The sequence below is a fragment of the Falco rusticolus genome, chromosome 14 (assembly GCF_015220075.1).
Source record: "Falco rusticolus isolate bFalRus1 chromosome 14, bFalRus1.pri, whole genome shotgun sequence".
Classification (NCBI taxonomy): domain Eukaryota; kingdom Metazoa; phylum Chordata; class Aves; order Falconiformes; family Falconidae; genus Falco; species Falco rusticolus.
The window spans coordinates 18286267-18306681 of NC_051200.1; the positions used below are offsets into that span (position 1 = coordinate 18286267).

General features: G+C 37.5%; 1 long non-coding RNA gene across 1 annotated transcript in view; it reads left to right on the plus strand.

Moving 5' to 3' along the window:
* The first annotated feature begins 7438 nt into the window (after positions 1 to 7438).
* The window catches only part of LOC119157138, a 141082-nt gene continuing 128105 nt past the window's right edge, over positions 7439 to 20415 (plus strand). Inside the window, exon 1 of the long non-coding RNA XR_005107401.1 lies at positions 7439 to 7457. This is a non-coding gene — a long non-coding RNA (uncharacterized LOC119157138). The remainder of the gene's footprint in view (positions 7458 to 20415) is intronic.

Here is a 20415-nt window from a genome sequence, read left to right on the forward strand (position 1 = left end):
AGTTTAGGTATGATCAGGCAGAAGGTGAATTCAGAAACGTTAAATAATGGTATCTTAGGAATTCTGTGTCATTCTATTCTATTCTATGCTATTCTATGCTATTCTATGCTATTCTATGCTATTCTATGCTATTCTATTATTTTCATTTCGTTTCATTTCATTTACTAAACATTGCCTCAATAAGATTATGGAGGCAGCGCCATAGATTTAATACTCTAAAGTCTTAAAATTGTGAGATAAGTACAATGTGTTTACTGAAAAACTCATTCCATGTATAAAACGCATCAAAGAAAAGAAGAAGAAGAAGAAGGAAAAGAAGCAATAATTAGTTTTCGTGTATACCTCTCTTGTGGACTGGGTGTCATAGTTACAGAACAACTACAAGTAAGTTTAAATATTTTACTGCCTTTAATTCATGATGTTTCATGTTTCATTAACATCATTTTTTCTGTCTTGGGATTGTAAAAAGAAGAGCCGTCGCCATTTTAAATTTCTATTCAGCTGGAAATATATCTTTCATATATGTTTCATTCTGGAAGTGAACAAGATGCAATTTAATGACAGCAAAAACTGGCAAGGTATAGGAAAGAATCTGAAATAATTGCTTAATACTTCTCGTGAGGTTTCTCTATATCACTACATGCACAGTAACTCCAAATTAATTTGATGTTTACTTATGTGAAGATTATAAAATATTTAGGAGGAATAGAGCTTTCTGTGTCTTAGAAAAAGGATGATGTATGGAAGGTGACAAGGATTAGTCTTGTATAAATGTAAACAGAGATGGTAGTTTATGTTGGAAAGTTATGCATCAGTGAATGCATTGAATGGGATTGGACTTCAGTGTGCTCCCATGTCACAGTGATAAGGCTGGTATATATATGTCTGGGTAGATCTCCAGTTATTGGAATATAATTGAGCAGAATTGTCAGCAGTTTCCACTGCCACTTCAGGCATTGTAATCAGTTAGTTGAACTAACAAGAGTTGCATCCAAGAAAAGGAGAGCAGAGATAACAAAAATTGATTGTGTTTTCCAAAAGGCAAAGGACAAAGACTTATGGAATTCAATGCTTTTCTTCCTGTTATAAATGGAAGAGTGTTACTAGTTTCCTAGATAGAATAATGTCATTTTCACCTATAGGTTTTGCAGACAATTTTGTTTAGGGTAACATCATGTTTTTCATTCATGATCACCTTTGGTATCTGTTAGGCACAAAACCAAGAGACTATTGTATTGTCGAAATATAAATTTTTGAATGATAATGTCTTCTTACATACAATCTCAGATTTACTTTGCTCAGTCCCAGAGGTTTAGCCCTATTTATTGCCTTTTAATTTAATGACAAAATTAATTATGGCTACTACTAAGAAAAATCCTGTTGCTGCAATGTTATAAGGCCCATATTACAGCATCACAGAATGGTCAGGGTGGGAAGGGATCCCTGGAGATCACCTAGTCCCCCCCTGCTAAAGCAGGGTCACCTGGGGCAGGCTGCACAGAGTCACGTCCAGGCGGGTGTGAATGTCCCCAGAGAAGGAGACTGCACAGCCTCTCTGGGCAGCCTCTCCCGGGGCTCTGCCACCCTCAAGGTAAGGAAGTTCTTCCTCATCTACAGAAGGAACTTCTTGTGCTGCAGTTTGTGCCCTTTGCCCCTTGTCCTGTCGCTGGGCACCACTGACAAGAGCCTGACTCTGTCCTCTTGGCGCTTGCCCTTTAAGATATTTGTATGCATTGGTAAGACCCCCCTCAGTCTTCTCCAGGCTGGACAGGCCCAGCTCTCCCAGCCCTCCCTCGCCAGGGAGATGCTCCAGTCCCCACATCATTTTTGTAGCCCTGTGCTGGCCCCTCCCCAGTAGCTCCTTGTCTCTCTTGAGCTGGGGAGCCCAACACTCGACCCAGCACCCCAGGTGTGCCTCACCAGGGCAGAGCAGAGGGGGAGGATCATCTCCCTTGACCTGCTGACCATACTCTTCAGGATCCCATTGGCCACCTTGGCCACCCAGGCACACTGCTGGCCCATGGGCAACTTGCTGCCCACCAGAGCTCCCAGGCCCCTCTCCGCAGAGCTGGCTCCCGGCAGGTCAGCCCCAGCCTGTGCTGGTGCGTGGGGCTGTTGTGTGTCATCCCCCCACCACCCAGGAGCAGGACCCTACACTTGACTTTGTGGAACTTGATGAGGTTCCTCCCTGCCCAACCCTCCAGCCTGCCCAGGTCTCGCTGAATGGCAGCGCAGCCTCTGGGGTATCAGCCGCTCCTCCCAGCTCTGTACCATCAGCAAACCTGCCCAGGGTGCTCTCTGTCCCTCATCCAGGTCACTGATGACATCACTGGACCCAGCACTGACCCCTGGGGAACACCACAAGCTATAGGCCTTCTGCCAGACTCTGCTGCTGGTCACAGCCCTCTGAGCTCTGCCATTCAGCCGGGTCTCAGCCCACCTCACTGCCCATTCATCTAGTCCACACTGCCTGAGCTTATGTATGAGGATGTTACAGGAGATGGTGTTGTGTGCTCAATACAATTTGTGTCAGCACTGCATTTGATGTAGTATTGAGGAGGCTTGGCTGTACTTCGATAAATCTATAGTTTCTAGGATCAACAAAGACTGTGAATGTAAACCAAACACATGCATGGTTTGTCCTGTAAAACATTTTTCTGTGTACATTATAAGGAACAGTTTTTGAATACCAATATAGATATTTGTGGGAAGGTATATGTGGCAGTCGATAGTGCTTAGGAAGGAAAATTAAAGTAAACTGTGTATGAAAACTGTTTTCCAAGTAATCCATCTGTTGATATAAAGCCAAAGAAGTATTTTTTCTTTTAAATTAATTCTGGAAGATCCCTAATAAATGTACTATAAAGAGTTGTGATACCATTTTACCAGCCAGACTCTGGTTTGGATAGTCATCTTTGGTTGTCATTTGATTATCAGAATAGAAGCAAGTAAAATATTCCAGTTCAACAAATATTCACTTACTCAGGGCACTAAAAATAAAGTTCTGAACTTCTTAATTTATATGGTCTAGATTTGGGGTCCTTTTAAAAAGCTTTTGTTATATTGATGGTCACCTGGTCAGAACAATAAAGTAATAAAGTTCATTCTTGGTTTCAGATTTACAAATGTACTTCAAATCAATATTTTTTACAATGATTCCGGCTTTGTATGTGCAACCTAATTTTCAGACTCTTCATTTAGTACGTAATTTCAGGATAAATTTGATGTGGTGAACCTTAAAAATAAATTTCAGGCAAATTTTATTATTTCAGGAATATTAGCCAATGGTGTATGAGCTTTTTGTTGTTCTTCGGAAGACAGCATGTATCGTGTTTCCACAGTAAGTCTCCTAGGAACTTCAAGACTTCATACTGCTACATATGTGAGATTTACAATTCCTGCTGTACAGATCCTGCTTCCCAGTCAGAAGTCATAGGTTGTTTGTGTGGCAATGCATTATCCTGTTAGACTTCATCCAGTCCTAATTAAGCTACATCTTCTTGACACATGAATCAGTGTATAAAAAGCATAGTTGTTTCTTCCAATTGCAGCTTTCTTAATAAGATCTCAGAAAAATGTTCCTTGATTCGAGTCTTAGTGCTCTTGACAAATTCTACTTTTTTTCATCAGAAGCTACTTTCTTGCCAGAAGTGAAGTCTTAACTGCTGAAGACATAATTAAAGCTAAAATCGCCATCCTAGGGGAAGATTTGTTCCACTACCTTGTTATTTTAACTAAAATGTAAGAGTTAGTAACGTATATTATGTTTTATGCTAGTTTATATTCATTTGTTTTGTGCCATACAGGTAATGTGATGAAAGGTAACCCAATTTATTATGACAAACTATACAGGTAATTAAAACCAAGTTCCGATAAAATCTATTACTACACTAAATCTACATTTAAAATTAGAAGCAAATGGACTTCGTAGGGTATTATAAATATACCAGATAGCAGAGTTCAGAATATATGCTGTCTTGAAAGGAAACCATTTTTAAATGTCCTTTCAAAATTTTTTCATTATATGACACAGTTAAAGAGTTAGTACAGCACCTTTCAGAGAACTAGTTGATTTTTATCATCCAGTTATCTCCACTTTGTCACTTTTTAAGGAATTCATTATTTGATTTAGGCACAATCAGTTTCTTTGGATGGTCCTGTTTATGTACATGTAGAAATAGCTTTTGTCCTTTGCTGTTCTCTGTCACTAGTCTTATAAGTGAGACAATTAATGCCATGGAAGCATTTATACAAACTTTGAGCTTCCCAATTAGGATATTATTCATTACAGTTGATATACAGCCAAGTCTCAAATATCAGTTCTATGTTGTTGAAATCTTTCTGTTCTAAAGTTGATGTCATATAGATTCTGTATGCATTTGAACTTCAGCTAAATGCAATTAAAAATTATTCTTAGTGTCTTAGACACCATGGTCAGATACAATAGAAAATGAAAATATTTGATAAGATTTTGCTGATGACCAAGCTGCTTTTCCAAAGGACTTTTGCACCTTCGCTAACTTGCCAAGTCAGATAAATTCTGAGCCAGCAAATGTGAGCTTTTCTTCTAACCTGCTGAGCTCTACAGGCTGGCCCAAAGTATATCTATGGTATGTAGATAAAAGGGAAAGTAAAAATATCAACCCGCCTTTCTCTCCAGCATTAATAGTAAGAGTTCTTCCCTTCTCTACTTCTTAATGTAACCCACTGAGATTGAAAACGTATTTAATTTCTTGGCTACTGACTGGATTCTAGCCAGACAGTTCATTTGAAGCTTTGGGATAACCTTTTGCCAGGTCCCTTGTTTGCCCCTCCCTATCGATTTGCTAAAAACCCCAGTACAAGTGTCTGCATTAAGACAGAGACAATGCATAAAGCAAGCATGACAGAGGAAGGTCATATAGAAGACATTGCTCTGTGGAACTGTGATGTGTGAAAGGCAGGGATGTGTGAACTCAAATTTATAGGCTCTCTGTTGAGACATTTCCAGAATATTGCTCATAATACCACTATACTCCATCAATCATCTTTCTGTGGGCTTGTTCTAACTCACTTTTTTTAAATTACAAGAAAAAAAATATTTACAACTTTCCATTTGTATTCTTATCATCAACTGAAGCTTTATAAGCACCACTTACAGGGTTTATCTTTTTAAATTTTATTTATTATTTCACTACTTTTTCTAGCCCAGCTACTGTTCTGAATATTGCTTAGTGTTTAGATATACCAATAGTATTGCAAATAAAATAATATATAAAAATACCAACTCCAATTTAACAAAGAGTTGAGGATTTCTTGAATTAGTGCTGTCTGCCCACTCTTATTCAGTCTGTTATTAATGTGAATTACAGTGTCTTTAAAAGAGTGGTCATGGTATTTCCATAGGACTCTACCTCCTTTAAAACAAGATAGACAGTGCTGACATAATGCTTATTTTTGTTCCATTTCTTGTCCTAAGTTATGATATGCAAGCGAAATGACGCTATTAAGATGGAATTAGTTTCTATTTGGCTTTTGTACAGAATTTGAGAAGTCTAAGTGCTTTAAGAACATTAATTTATTTATTGTCAAAACAGTAAGATGAAAAATAAATTCTCCATGTAACTAGGGAATTATAAGCAGGGAATCAGGGCAGAAAAGGAAGATAAAAATACTCTCTCATGCAGGGTGCCTAAAATGAGAAAGCAAATGCTGGTATTTTCAGCATATTCATCTATTGTTATATGGAACGTTGTATTTCCATACCATGGCTTCTTTGATTTAATTAGCTGCTGTAGTACCATATCTGCAAGAAAGATCAGTTTTTAAAACTGTGTTCTAGGGTATCAATGAGGATACCACACTTTCCATGAGGCAAATTGCCACCTATAGAAAAACCTAAATAAAAAGATTACTTAGCATTATATATGAATTACACAACAAAGGCAATTCTAATTTCTGTTTTAAAAGAGCATTCAGCTGTTCTGACTATACAACAATCCTTTTTTCTTTTGTAACAATGATACATTTACATTCCAGTTACTACAGGAAGTGAAACAATAAACAAATGTACAAAACAAATGATTTGTGTATCATCCACTAATCACAGCCACTAAATATGAGACAGTCAAGCCATTGTTTTCAGGCAAGGTTTATATCTACATTTTAGAATTTGGGGTTGGTTTTTTTGGCAGCCCTGACACTTTCATATGTCTCTTTTTGTTCAGTGAAATTTCTTTATTGCTTTTTCACCACATTGTCCCACTTCCAGCATCAGTACTGGAGCTTTTCAGTGTAGTGCTCTGACTTTGCTGCGCAGCCCAGCAGAGTACCTTGCTGAGGATAACAGCTTACTACTGCCATATTAACCAGTGTCAGATAGGAGGGAATACTTTACTGATAGATTTCAGATTATCTCCTGTAAAAAGAATAGTTGTGTGCCCCATTCCAACAGAATGCTTCATACAAGCCACTTCTCCCTAACTTTGTCTATCTTTTTGTTCATTCTCTTCACCTAGCCAGGGTTTTTTTTACTAGATTCATTTATAGCTCAGCCCCTCTATATCCAGAAACAGGCTTTCCATCCCAATGTCCTTGCTCAGTCCTTCCCGACTGCCCCTCTCAGTCTGAGTGATAAGCATATAAGTGATATTTCATGTCCTCCCATACTGTCAGAGTACTTTCTTCTACTTATTCCATTGACTAGCAGCATCCTGAATTCAAGAATAAAATGAATTTTTCTGCTGAATTCAGTGATGTGACTATATCGAGCCCTTTTCAGCTGCAGCTTCATTATTGCATAAATACAATCAGCCTGGGATGTATAAAATTTCCTTACGGCAGCCTAGATTTCCTTTAAAATGATCTAGAACATTATGGCACTACCAGCAGCTAATATAAGCAAATAACTAGATGATGTAAAAAGCTTAAAAATGCTATTTGGTACAGTTTCTCAAGTTAATTAAGAATAATTTCAGCATGAGGAATAATTGATAGTGCAGTAGGTCACAGTGGCTCCACAATTCTGGTTATAATACTTATTTTCTAGTTTTATTCACACATTGCAGGGACTCATAACATTTTCCCAAACATACATTTCTTCATTCAAACCTGGATTTCATTTTTACAGAGGCTGTTAGGGACTGCAGCGGCAGCAGTGATGGGCGGGTGGCTGGTAGCCTGCGCTCGCACCAGCCCCGGGAGCAGGCGACCCGATGAGGGAGCTGCCCGCCTCGCGTGGCTCTGGCGCCCACGCCGGTGCCCCCGTTCCTGCCTGAGCAACTTCATCCTTCGCTGGCAGGACCCCAACCCCAGCCCTGACATGGCTTCCTGGTGTCCCAGTGGGCATCTCCAGGGCTGTGGGAAGCCCTGGCCCCATCTCCAAGCCTGCTGGCAGCACTGGAGCTGCAGCCCCTTGGCGAGGACATGGCTGCCCGGAGGACCCCGGTCCTGCTGTGAGGGTCGCATTTTAAGATGAGGTAAACTTTTTGCACTTAACGAGTCACAAATGTTATTTTTGCTCATTTTGAACCCTCTCTCCCAGGCTTGGTCCCCACCTGGGGAAGGACTGTGCCCACCGTGTGACAGGGGCTGGGCGGGAGGAGAGAGCGGGGGAGCCATGGCCCTCACGCCACCAAGGGCCCCCAGTCCTCAGGGCGGGAAAGGCGGCTGGGGCCTGCATGGGCTGACGGGCCTGCAAGGACAGAGGGAACAGCTTCAGCCTGCTCGCCTCTCTGCCCGCTGCTTATGAAATATAATAAATTTAAAGGGTGTTGAGCCATGTTTTCTATTAAATACAGCAGAAACAAGGGAAAGCTCAATTTCAGTGAAAAATATGTCCATAAGTCATTCCCTAGGGACTCGCTGTGGTCTGGGGATTAGGTTTGGAGTTACTTTCAGAATTCAGCAGTGACTTATTGTGTAATTTTTGGTAAAACATTTAAGCTTGGAATTTTAAATTTTCTACTGAGAAATTGGGTTGATAGTTTTCTTTCACATACATTAGCATTTGTAAAGTATGCTGTGTCTTTTTTTCTCTATATTAAACTGGCTTCTCCTGGTGGCTGGATTTCTGTTTCTTTTTATTTTTAAAACTATATAATTTCTTTCCTGGTCAAACTGCTCAAGAAAAATGCCCTCCTATCTGCTAACCATGGAACAGGATTAACTCATATGTGTTTGTGAGTGTGTGTATTCAAACCAAAAGGTTATTTCTACATCTTTTGATTGAATATATGAGAAATGAACCTGCAGAAACAGTACAAATAAATGAGTCCCCCAGGAAATTGAAGCGAGAGGCGGGACAAAAGAGGAATTTAGCCAATTGGTCTTGATTTACCAGTTGCTGATACCACTTCTGTCATAAGTTGCTGATACCAGTACTGTCATAAATAAGATACAACATCTGATTACGTGTGCCATCAGACAGGACTTTCTGGATGGTGTGAGGGTTTTGTTCATGTTTTTGTGGCTGCTTCTTAATTCTTTGTTTCTTGGTTATACATGGTTTCTTGGTAACTACGTGACTTTCCAGTAATCTTCAACCTAACTCAAGAATAGGACATCTGTACAAAGCCTGAGTTGTCTCTTGCCTTCATAGTCATTCATTTCCAGCACAGTGGGAACACTTCTGCTGTTACTTACTACTCTCAATCTAGAATTATGTGCTACTGGATACCCACTCAGAAATGTATACCTACTGTGGAGATACTATTTGGTGTAGCTGTAAAACCTTTAGTAAAACCCTCACTAGGTGTGTAGCTTTCTGAGCTGTGAAGCTTCTTATAAAATAAAGTACAGGAACTGTCATAATACATTTGTCCGTATCGACTCATACTCTCGGGTGCAGAAAATGAAATGGTTTCTTATTTACCTAAGCTAAATGAATAATTCATTACTATTTTACATGTCTTGTCATTGTAAGTCTACAAACGTCATGGTGGGTGAACTTAAACATGTTTGTGTTGTACTACTTACTACTAAGTTAACTTCTATGTAACAAGTGTTAGTGTTCACTTGTGCTTGGGTCTCACCTATATAGCAGGAAAAGCTTTAATTTATTTCTTGAGTTGAGTGAATAATTCATCAGGATTTTTGCATGTCTTACTGTCAGTCCACAAACATCATGCTGGAGGAACTTAACATTTGTCTTATGCTATTTACTACATTACCCTTCACATATCAGATGTCGCTGTTCACCTCTCTGTTGAGTATCAGCTGTCTACCAGGAAATGCTTTCAATTTACTGTACCAGTATTGCTGAGCAGCTGGAAAATAATTTTTCTAACATGTGGCAGAACAAATTATTGCACAGGAGGGGGTTAATGGAATTGTCTGCCAGAGGAATAAATAATTGAAGGGACATGGATCTACTTATTAGCTTGAATAGAGGCTTGATGTCCTAAATTATACCTTGTTAGAGGTAGGGAGCCTGTGCTTTGTTTCAGCAGAAGCTGACTTAAGGAAACAGTGTCAGTATACCTGATATTTTTGTCTGTCATAAAAATCCTAAGAAGCTGAAAAACTAGAAGCTTTAGTAATTCTCACATACAATTAAGATACTATTAATTTTCTCTATGAAAAGTTTTCTCTGTTACAGTGACACAACAGAGTCAGAAGAGCTGAGTGTAAGGTGCCACCCTTGAAAACAAAGCTATAGATGTTTTAATATTGGTCTGGCTAATACTGCTATTAATGACTGGACTCTGTGAAATATAAACTGCTTGCTGGGTTCTTTTCCTGATTTTTTCTGTACATTATTTTTTTAATGAAGCTATTTAAGTAATATAGCACATCTGGTTGCTGTTTTCATATTAGAAGTTTAAAACAAACTATATCTTGCAGTGTGAAGTTGTACCAATTTTTTCTGAAGTCTTTTGTCAAAATTACATGGTTGCTTAAAATTTTATTTCTACTTACTCTTTTTTTACACAGAAACATAAATTAAGGCTGACTGTTTAGAATAACACTTCTTACTCTCTGAATTTGTTTATTGTATGTACTTCACAGCAGTACTTACAGAAATAGCCTTATATGTTTTTCAACTAAGATGAAGAAAGTATTTTCTTAAAATTAAGTGGTTTTTTCTTTAAAAAAAAGAAAATGGAATGTATTATTTTGCAATCTAGCAGATACAAGGCAAAGTATGGAAATTACTAAACATATTTAGAGATTAATTGGGTTATAAAATTATTATAGGCTAACATTTGGGCAAGAGGGCTGGATATTTAATGGTAAAACAAATAGCCCCTGAGTATGAACCTCTATGGAGCTTCAGGCACTGAAAGAATTTTGACAATCTGCCTGTAAGTAAATTAAAATACAGGTTACAGAGTTCCAAAATGAGCTTATATAAAACCTGATTTTAACTACTGATGATTTTACTGAGGCCTTGTGTTCTTCATTCAATCACCTTGGAATGCCAGCCTAAAGTTAATCCTGGGATTCTGATGCAGGACTGCTCTACAGCAGAATTACCCATAATTGCCTCAATTCCTGCTGACTGGTTATTTTTGCACCAGTGACTCAAATTAGGCACAGCTGGCCCTAGGAAGTTGGAGTTTAATAACAGCCAATTGTCAGAAACTAGCTGACGGTCAATGTTTTTGTCTCAAATGGGTGAAAGGAACAGTGACAGTTCTCCGCCTGCCCCCCCCCCCCCCCCCCCCCGGTAGGTATCTACCTTCTGAAGCTGAAGAAACAATAAGTTGAGTATGCTTCTTCCTGTGGGGAAATATGCTTTTCCTGCTTCTGAATAGTTGCCATAATACTGAGATGTCTGTGCTAACCACATGAATTTTTAATAGATGTTAACAACAAAGTGCAAAAAAGATCTCATTCATTTGATTGTACGTAGGCATTGTACATTGACCCAATGAAACTGAAAAATTCAAATTAGGTTTTATTTGAGAGAATTCTTACTAATACTAGAGGGGTTGGTCACCCAGACAGCAGTGAAATCTTTGCTTTTGAAATAAGACTGACGGTGTTTCCTGGTAATATGCTAGCCCTTTCATACAGCTGTTGACTGATTTTACCAAAAAAATGGCATTGAAATCCAAAATAATGAAATACTCCACATATCAGCCAGAGGAGAGTCTTACTGCTGAACAGGCAACTGTCTGTCTATGAATCTTGCTGTCACTTCTGGCTTCTAGCAGCAATGCTATTATTTTCATTTTGCATAAAGAGGTGTCTGATTCTCTTTTTCTTCATAGAGATGGGAATGTCTTTTGTGGCAAACTTGGAAGGACAACTTTTTGTAAGAACTTATAATGAAGATTACAGCTCTGTCAAAAACAGACTGAAAATATTTTGAGAAAATATCTGCTGGGTAAATTCATGGGTTTATGACACGTAGTTGCAAGGCAGTGCTTCAGTTGGATTTGGTTCTAATGAAGTGTGCATGCTTTTGCAATATTCCCTATTTAAATTCTTGCTGGCTATATTGTAACAGAGTGTGCACACTTGCTCCTGCATATGAGAAGCTTAAATCCATTAACGTATTTGCTTCAGTGCTCACCTGTCCAATTAATATGAAAGATTCCTTTAAGTTAATTAATGTTGCATCAAAAAAGATCAGTGATGACAAAAACCAAATAGCAAAGTTAGCCAAAGTGGAAATGCTGTTTTTCATTCACTATCTTAAAACTATCTTTGAACACTAGCAGTGTGCATTCAAAAGCAAGGTGTAATGCAAATGTGTATTTAAAATAATGTTAAATATTTGCTACCAGAATATTTAGTGAATCCAAAGATATTTGCTACTTATGTCTTTCTTCATTATTTTGTGAAACCTTTAAAAATCACAAATGCCAACATAGAGACATTATGTCGAGACATCCCCAAGGGTAAGTTGAATAAAAATTCCCTAGAGCCTATAAATCTATTTGAAGGTGATAACCTAATCAGTAGTATGCCTGTCAAATCTCAAGGAAAGTGATAAGTAAAACAGTAATTCTATGAAATATGGACTTTCACTTATCTGGCTTGACCTTTCCTCCTGCTCTTTAACCTTTCTGCTCTTCAAGTCACAAAAAATGGTTGCATGCAAAGAATAATATAATACAGACTTCTACTTGGTAAGCTGGAGATGTTGAGCACTTCAATACTGCATTGAATCTTTCACCTACTGAGGATCTGTTTAGAAGCCAACATAATAAAATGAGCATAATGTGGTTGTATTCAATTGACCATTTGTCCTTTCGTGAAAAGAAATGTTCCATGGGACAACAGGCCCTATATGATACTTTGAAGCTAAATTTTGGAAGTAAAAGGGCCAAAAAGAAGTTAGCTAAAGGTGTACTGAGCTCTGTACTGCCCTAGTTAGCTACTTTCACCTTTGAAACTAGGTCATTCCTCTCTATCGCTCAAGTATTTGTGTTGTAATTCAGACAGCAATACAGAGAAACCTGAAGAACTGAACAATAAACAATTGAATCAAGGTCAGAACAAGAAGTTAGTTTGTATCACTTTCCTTTAATCAGTGTTGGTCCAGAACCTCTGGTGACCTGAGTGGTTACCAGCTGTCAATGTAAAAGCTTGACCAGTTCCTCTTAATGAGAACCCTTGTTTTTCACAGATACGCTTAATAAACATTCCGATTAAATTCATGGGCCAATCAAGTATCCTAAATGATGGAAAGGATGATTAAATTTTAAAATTACCAAAGTGACTGAGGGATTAAAAAGTACCTGCAGTCTTTAATGATATGACAGTTTTATACAAAACTGACAATGAAAACCAAGAAATTGCATACCAAATTAAACACAAATGTATTAATTTGAAGAGAAAATATGACTAGATATTTTTGCATTAATTCATTATTACTTAGTCAATGAAATAAGAAATATTAATGCTTCCATGAAGAGTATTTCACATACAGGAAATGATCTTATTCACTTAATTTAAGCTTTCTAACCAAAGTTGTAGTTTGAACAATGGTACTATGAAGTTCTGCAGATTCATTTCACTATATTTATGTTATTTTCATTAATTGAGCAGGTATAGTCATATAAAGATAAGCAAGCACATAAGCTTTTAGAAACAGGGACTGTGTATGAAAACTAATAAATGGATTACATCCATATGTAAGTATCTAAAGTATTTCTTGAGCCGTAAGTAATTAGAACTCAGGAAAATAAAAACACCAAAACCCAACAGTTAAAAACCCAGAATATTTTGTGTGCTACAAAATCACAGTGGAGCACATAGTTCTCATGAAAGTGCTTTTTCTCCTCCTGTTATATATTTCCAGCTGAGCCACATACTTTGGTTCTTTCGCTCCCCCACACAACTTTCCAATACCATGTTTGAAACAAAATATTTGGGGAGCAGGACAGGATTGTAAGCTTCTCAAGTTCTTCTGAAAATTTCAATTTACATTTTAGGTGACAGTTTGATTTGGTTCCTTCAGGAGCCTACATTGCATGAGGCTAAAATCCTACAACTAATGTCCAGCAATTAGCTTTATTCATACCATTTATTTCTTCCCTTTTTGGCCAGCTCACAGTGTAATGAAATCCCTGCTAGCTCTTGTGTGCAAATGTCTTGGGCTATTTCATGTTTGTGTTTATATTGATGAATTTTCTTGTATAGGCCTTTGTCTTACAAAACTCCCTGGCTTTTTACTCACCCAAGTTATTGCTCATCCTGCTTTTCTTTATTCAGAAATGAAGCATGTAGTGGAAGCTGGCCTCAAATACCTTCCAAGAGGTGAAGGACTGCTTTCAGGTGGTTCTGGGAAATGTTCAATGAGTTTTTTCTGTGAGCTTGTCCAATAACTCTTAGAAGCCCATGAGAAATATCTTGATTTATCTGTGATTTTTCTGTATTTGGAAAGGGCAGAGTGAAGAGGGATGTATATGTCTATACATGTATTAGGGAATGATTAACAAGTATCCATATTAGAATAGCACCTGAATTATTTAAAATGTATTTGTAGATAGCTTTCTGGTTTCTGTCTGGGACTTCAGTAAGGTGTACTTTACAATTATTTGTTCTTGTTAGGTTTTCTGTGAATTGTGAAGATATTGGAAAGCAAAGTAAGATGCTACAGTGTGTTTCTATTACACAATGTTTACCTGAACTTGAGCTTTCAGTCATATATGTTAACATGTTGCAATTTATGTACTTGTAATGACATAATTTGTCTATGAAAGCTTTTTTTCCTATTATGTGAGACAATGTACTCTGTACCTGTTAAAATGGGTGATCCAGGGAGATCACTGAATGAAGTCTAGAAAAAAAGGGTTTTAACCTTCTCTTAGTTGTTCCCCCCCCCCTTTTATAGTTATTCTTTTTCTTGCTTGGGAGTGTCTCTAGGCCACAAGACAAATTTCAGTGTTTAATAACTTATTTTCATTTTTCATAGGCTTCATTCTGTAAGCAGTGAAATAAACGGGTAGCTTTCAGTGTGTTCCATAGTCTGCTTAGTTTGTGGTACCAGTCTTGGGGATACCAAGTCAAGATATATTGTTCACTGGCAGTTCTTTTGTCTGTTGATCTGGATATTTTTTTCTTTCCCAATGCAATTAACACTTCAAAAACTTAAGTCTAGAAGAGACCATCTATTGTTGTACAGTCTGACTTCCTGCTTTACCTGATTATAGAATTTCACCTACACCAATTCTTGGCTAAGTCCAGCCAGCTCTTTGAAAGGTATCAAAAGTGAGCTTTAAGGTAACTCATAGCTGATAAGTTTTCAGTAAGACACAAAAGAAATGGGGCCTTTTGAATTGCTAGCCTAGATTGCAGTCAGTTGGATACAAACCTGTTGTTTACCTGTGTTGGTTTCCTGTGGGTCAGCCTTACTTGTTCCTGACAAGCTGAGGACTTACCTTTGAGTCCGACCGGTGTTTATTACTCTGTGTGGTAAGAAAAGCAGTCTCACCTCTGGCTTTTAGCTTCTCAGTGCTTTCCTTCATCTCATTCTCTGTTCCCATCTACCTGATTATGCATACTGCCCATTTACCACACCTATAGTCCTATATTACAATAAGCGGAAAAATTCCATGCCTGATATAGGACTCTCTTGTAGGATCAACTTCTGTTGGAGTAAGATGTAGAGGGATGACGGCAGTGGGTTGATTAACATTGATAATATGCAGCTGTGGCCATGCCGCGAAGGCAGTGTGTTGATTGACATGGATGATGTGCAGCTGTAGCTCGTTCCTGCTAAGTAGCACTGAGGATTGTGGGAGAGGGGGTCGGAGGGAGGAGGAGTGTGGTCTGACCTCTGGAGGAAGGAGAAACAGCCATGTTTCTGGCCATGGGAATTCTTCATGTCAAATTTCTTCTGTCACACTACATGCTCATTCATAAGTTGCTCTTCTGGCTCTCCTTATTCATGTTACCTACTCACACTTCATATAATTTCAGTAAATATGGGCTTGTTTGTTTTATGTATTTTAACTGTTAGTGAAAAATCCCGGAAGAGTAAACTTAGTTGAGAGGAGTTCAGACGATCCTGAAGTAACTTTCTTGAGGTTTTGGACTTGCCTTAAAATGTTAGATCATTTTCCATTTTGCAGAAAAAGAACAAACTAACTTTTTCTGACAAAGTGGGAATTATATACTTGATATTTTCCCTAAAAGGTACAGCAGGTGAATAGTTCAGTAGTTATGTTAAAAGACCTTATTAGGCAAGCTAACTAAATGTGGCTGGAGCAGAAGCTCTATCTCTGGTGCAGAAGCTGACTTCTAGTTGACTTGTCTTGAAGATGTATCTGTATGCCTTTTTACATGCCAGAAACTAACTAGCCACCAAAGAGCTACAATATCATTATGGAAGCATATCTATTTCAGAAGTATACTGTTTTGTTTTTTAAATGTTAATTTTATTGTCTTTCACACTTTATTTAGGTTTTCTGCTACGATTTCATTCAGTGCCATCTGCTCTTCAGCTTGATTTTCTCTATTTTGTTTCTGTCTTCAGGCTGTATTAGAAAAAAACCTAAGTTTTTACATGTTTCTAAGATACCAGGTCCACCTTTGGTGATGCATATCACAAATAAATGACATTTACTAGATCAGTTATTATTAATGCAAACAAAAGTGTCCACAGAGACTCCTAAAGAAAGGTAGTATTTCTCCAGACACTACCTTTGGACAGTTCAGATACTTTAGCTTTTCAACGGGAGACATTTTTGAACTAAATTTATATAGAAGTACTATAGCTTAACCAACATATTTTGAAGGATGTCTCCTGGATTTTATTAAGTTATAGAAAATCTAAATAACACATGGTTATTATACTCTTTGGAGTTATAGATTGGAAAATGCATTTATCAAGTACTTAAGGCCACCTGAGCCATCCACCCATCCAGATGGAGGATATTCTTTGTTGCCAGAGGTATAATACAATAACAGGATTATTGTACTGCATGTTTTGTGTTCTTAAGTGCAAGCTTTTTTCGTCTTAGCTGTGATTTCTGATTCCCAAACCTTATTTCATCAACAGAGAGGTATCTCCTTAACACTATACTGCTTTATCTATTTAATTGTGTTTAGGCTTGTAAAGACAAACCATTAACTTCCAGGAATAAAAGATTTTTTTATGTTTTCTACTAGCTGAATAGGGCCGGTGCTATCATAGTCTATCGTAGTACATGTTGCAATCAGGCAGCCTAAAGTTCTCAAGCCCAGAGCTGCAGCTCTGCTCGCCCAGTGTCATGTCCTGGGGACTCCCTTTGCTTCCCCAAATAGCCATGTACCTCATGGATTTGGAAATACAGTAATGAGGGAAGAAAAGACTGTCAACAGCAGCCTACCTGAACAGCAGTGTACACTGGCATAATGTCACTGAGGTTTTTATCAGTGTTCTGTAGGTGCTTAGAAAGGTAATCAGTAGATGTTATGTTTGTAGGGCATTTTGACGCTGCACGGCACATTGAGTATATGAAATTGATAAATTTCTCATTCGAGTAACGCAATTGATGTGGAAATAAATGTCTCTCTTGCACAAGTTCATGCAAGATTTTTCATATATTTGATTGTAGTTTTCCCAACAGACTAAATTTACTATCTTTTCAGTGTTTGGGATTTTCAGGTTTTGAAAGTTGTGCAGGCTTTTTTTTTTTTTTTTTTTTTTTTTTTTTTTATTTTTAATAAATTTTGTATTTCTATAGACAGGGTTAGGATTTTGCATTATCTGTGATATTGGCCTTGCAAAGCCAAACCCAAGTGAAATTTAACTATTTCTTTAAATCTGGAACAAAACCCAAACCTGAAATGCTTAACTTATGAAGTTGTTTCTGCAAACTGTTAAGAGACACAATTTCCACAGTTATTTTTCAGTACTTTAAAATTATTAACTGGAAAATATAGAAAATTATTTATAAAAGTGCTACCTTAAAAGGAATTTTCTCTGCTCTAGAGTTCTATGCTTCCAAACCTGAAATCTGGCTTATATGACATTTTAAAATAAGTGCAAATAAGATTAAAATAAAAATAAAAAAACGTAAAATATTTCCATTTATTTGATATTATGGATTATTTCCACTTGCTTACAAAGCTGTTTGCATCCTGCAACTATGCTAACAAGTTTTTGAAGGCTTTAAAAACCATAAAAGCAGAACCTTTGATCATTTTAGCTTATGTAATTAGGTTATTATCCTCTAGAATACTTCTGCACTTTTTTTTACCAGTGAGGGGATGTAAGGGATTCAAGAATTTGCCCAGTGTTTTACAATTAACATTAACTCATTAACATTAATATTCTGGATTTTGAAAGGATATTGAGGTCACTTATTGACCTGGCTTTTTCTAGCATTTATCTGTCTGTCAGCATGGTATGGGAGTTGTGCTGGAAGACTTTTTGAATGAGTCAAGCTTGATTTTTATCACATGTAAAAGCAAAAATTTGAGTTGTTCATGAAATTGATTGCAAACTATTTTACTGCCATAATTTTTAGGATAAAGGAGGACTTTTAAACAGTAATATCCTTAATAGTAGGCAATTAATAAGCAGATAAATTGGGAAGAAAAAATTTAGTTCGGTTTTTAACTGATTCACTTTTAGTCATTTTCTATCAGTGTTCCAGAAAAAACATTAAAGATGAAACCATTTCCTGTAATGCAGGAGAGAATGGGAAGATTCGTAATCAAAATATAAGCAGTTATCAATGTTTATTTTTTCAGAAAATTTATTAATATACTGGAGATTTTTAAAGTGCTATTGCCAACTATCCTGGATGAATCGCAGCATCAGGTTTATGGATCTTGTTTTTATTGTTTGTTGCAATTAACCAATGCCATCAAAAAAAGCAAGCCACTTCAGTTGGTTGGTTTGGATGAGTTAGTGTTCCTCCAGATCAACAAGCTCCTGAAGTGCACCACACAATTACAGACAATGGGAGTTAGCACAATCAGACTGAATGGCTGGGAAGAAGAGGGAGAGAAAACATCCATTTTTAGCAGAAGCCTATAAGTAGGATGGACAGAGCTTAGGGTGAAACTGCAGTTCTAAATAACTGCATCCTCCTTTACTCTTTTGCATCCACATTACGTGCACCTGCTGCTGATCCTCACAGCCTGTTTTCTGCCTTGTTCTATCCATGTAGCAGACTGAACTGGGCCACCTGTACTGGTATTTCAGCAGCCTACATCTGGCATTAAGGCAAGATGACATAGTCCATAGCTTGTTTATTCCAGTAAATGCATACTGGAAGCAGGGCAACCGAGCAACCCATATGCCTTGGAGCTCTGCTTTCTTTTGCAGAGTGAGGAAGTGAGGATCATGGAAGATATAAGGATTGTCACGCTTCCTTGTCCAAGCTCATTCTTAAAATTGTTACAATCATAGCAGGGACTTACACTGGATTTGTGTTTCCTTCTTGGCTATTTCAGGAGGCATTAATCTAGGTAGAAATCTTTCAGACTTGCTCCCTTAAGTCATATAATGTTCCCAAATGGAAGAAGCTAAAAGCTTCACAGTTTCCATCCATGGGAACATAGAAACAGTGCTCGGAACCAGTCTGAGCAGTTCATTGAAAACTGCTTGCTTCAGGCCTGGATGTTTTCAGCCTCTGCACCTTCATATATTATATTGCCTGTTGTGGTGCTTGAGGAAAATTGTTACTGCTACTGCTTGAGGGCCCTGGTTTCATTAACAGGTTCCTTGCTACCCGCTTCAGTGTAGGAGAAATATACTGTCCTGTACAGTCTCTACAGAGAACCCTGGACTTAAAGTTATCATGTCTTCAAACTTAAAAATGCTGGTATACCAGTATTTACAATTCTGGCTGTTTCTCCAAAAGTTTCAGGAAAATCTGCTATAAACAGTCAAAAAGTTTCTTATTAATTTAACAAAAGAGCTAATTCTGGATTAAGGGGATAGGTAATGTGAAGCTCTCAAGCCAATGATTTCTTGTTAGATGTCAGTGATGACTGTCAGATGCTGGGAGGTGCTTTAAGTTTGCTGAGGACCCTTTCAGCATCTTTATTACCTAGCAATGGCCTTAATGGCTCGTAATACAGATCGGTCCAAACCCGGATCTGTTCCCAGATGGGAGCTCTAGGGAAAGTTTGTTACACTAAGGCAAGTATTTAATGCTACTTTCCCTGAGTGTTCCACACTGACTCTGACTTCTGTTATTACGCCTTTCTTGTGCTTAATGAGTGGTGAAATGTGATTGTGATTGCTGGACTCTGACAAACTTTTACACTGACGCATGCCATGTGTCTGTGTAACTGCTTCCTGAGTCCATATTGTCTTTTTACCTTACTTTTTAAAGGATAATCACTATTAACAAAAGGAGTCTTGATGGAAGTTCATGCTTCCATGATACTGGTATAGCTCGGAGTACAGTTTGACTTGCCATGTTTCTTCATAGTGTAACTTTATCAGGTTGTAAAGCATAGCATGTGATTATTTATAGATTAAGTGTGCTTGTGCTTGCAATACAAAGATAATTTGACAGTTCTTATTATGTTCTTTCCCTGAATGGTTTCATAGAATATAAACTTGTCATACTTACATATGACCATTTATATAATCAGATGGTGGTACCTTCCTTATTCAGTCTTTCTGCAGTCTGTCTCATCTATGAGTGCTGATACACTTTCTGTGCAAATGACATGTTACATATTTTGCTTCTTTCAGCTTGCTGTTTCATTGTCAGTTAATAAATTTCATGAGATCAAAACTGAAATTACATAGAGAGAGTAGATGATGTTTGTTTGATCAGCTGGAAAGACAGTTTACAAGACCAAGAAGTCAGTGCTCTTGTTCAGGTAGAAACAGAAATAGTTTGTGTAACCAATCATTTCATTTAGAGATTCATTATGCTTATGAAGATGAGTGAAATTTCTATTGAAAATATAATTTGAAATAAAAATATACAGTATTGAAAATATAATTTTTTATTATTATTATTTAGACATTTCAGGTTAAGTATATATCGTTTTGGTGATTATCTTGGACTTTTAATTAAATGT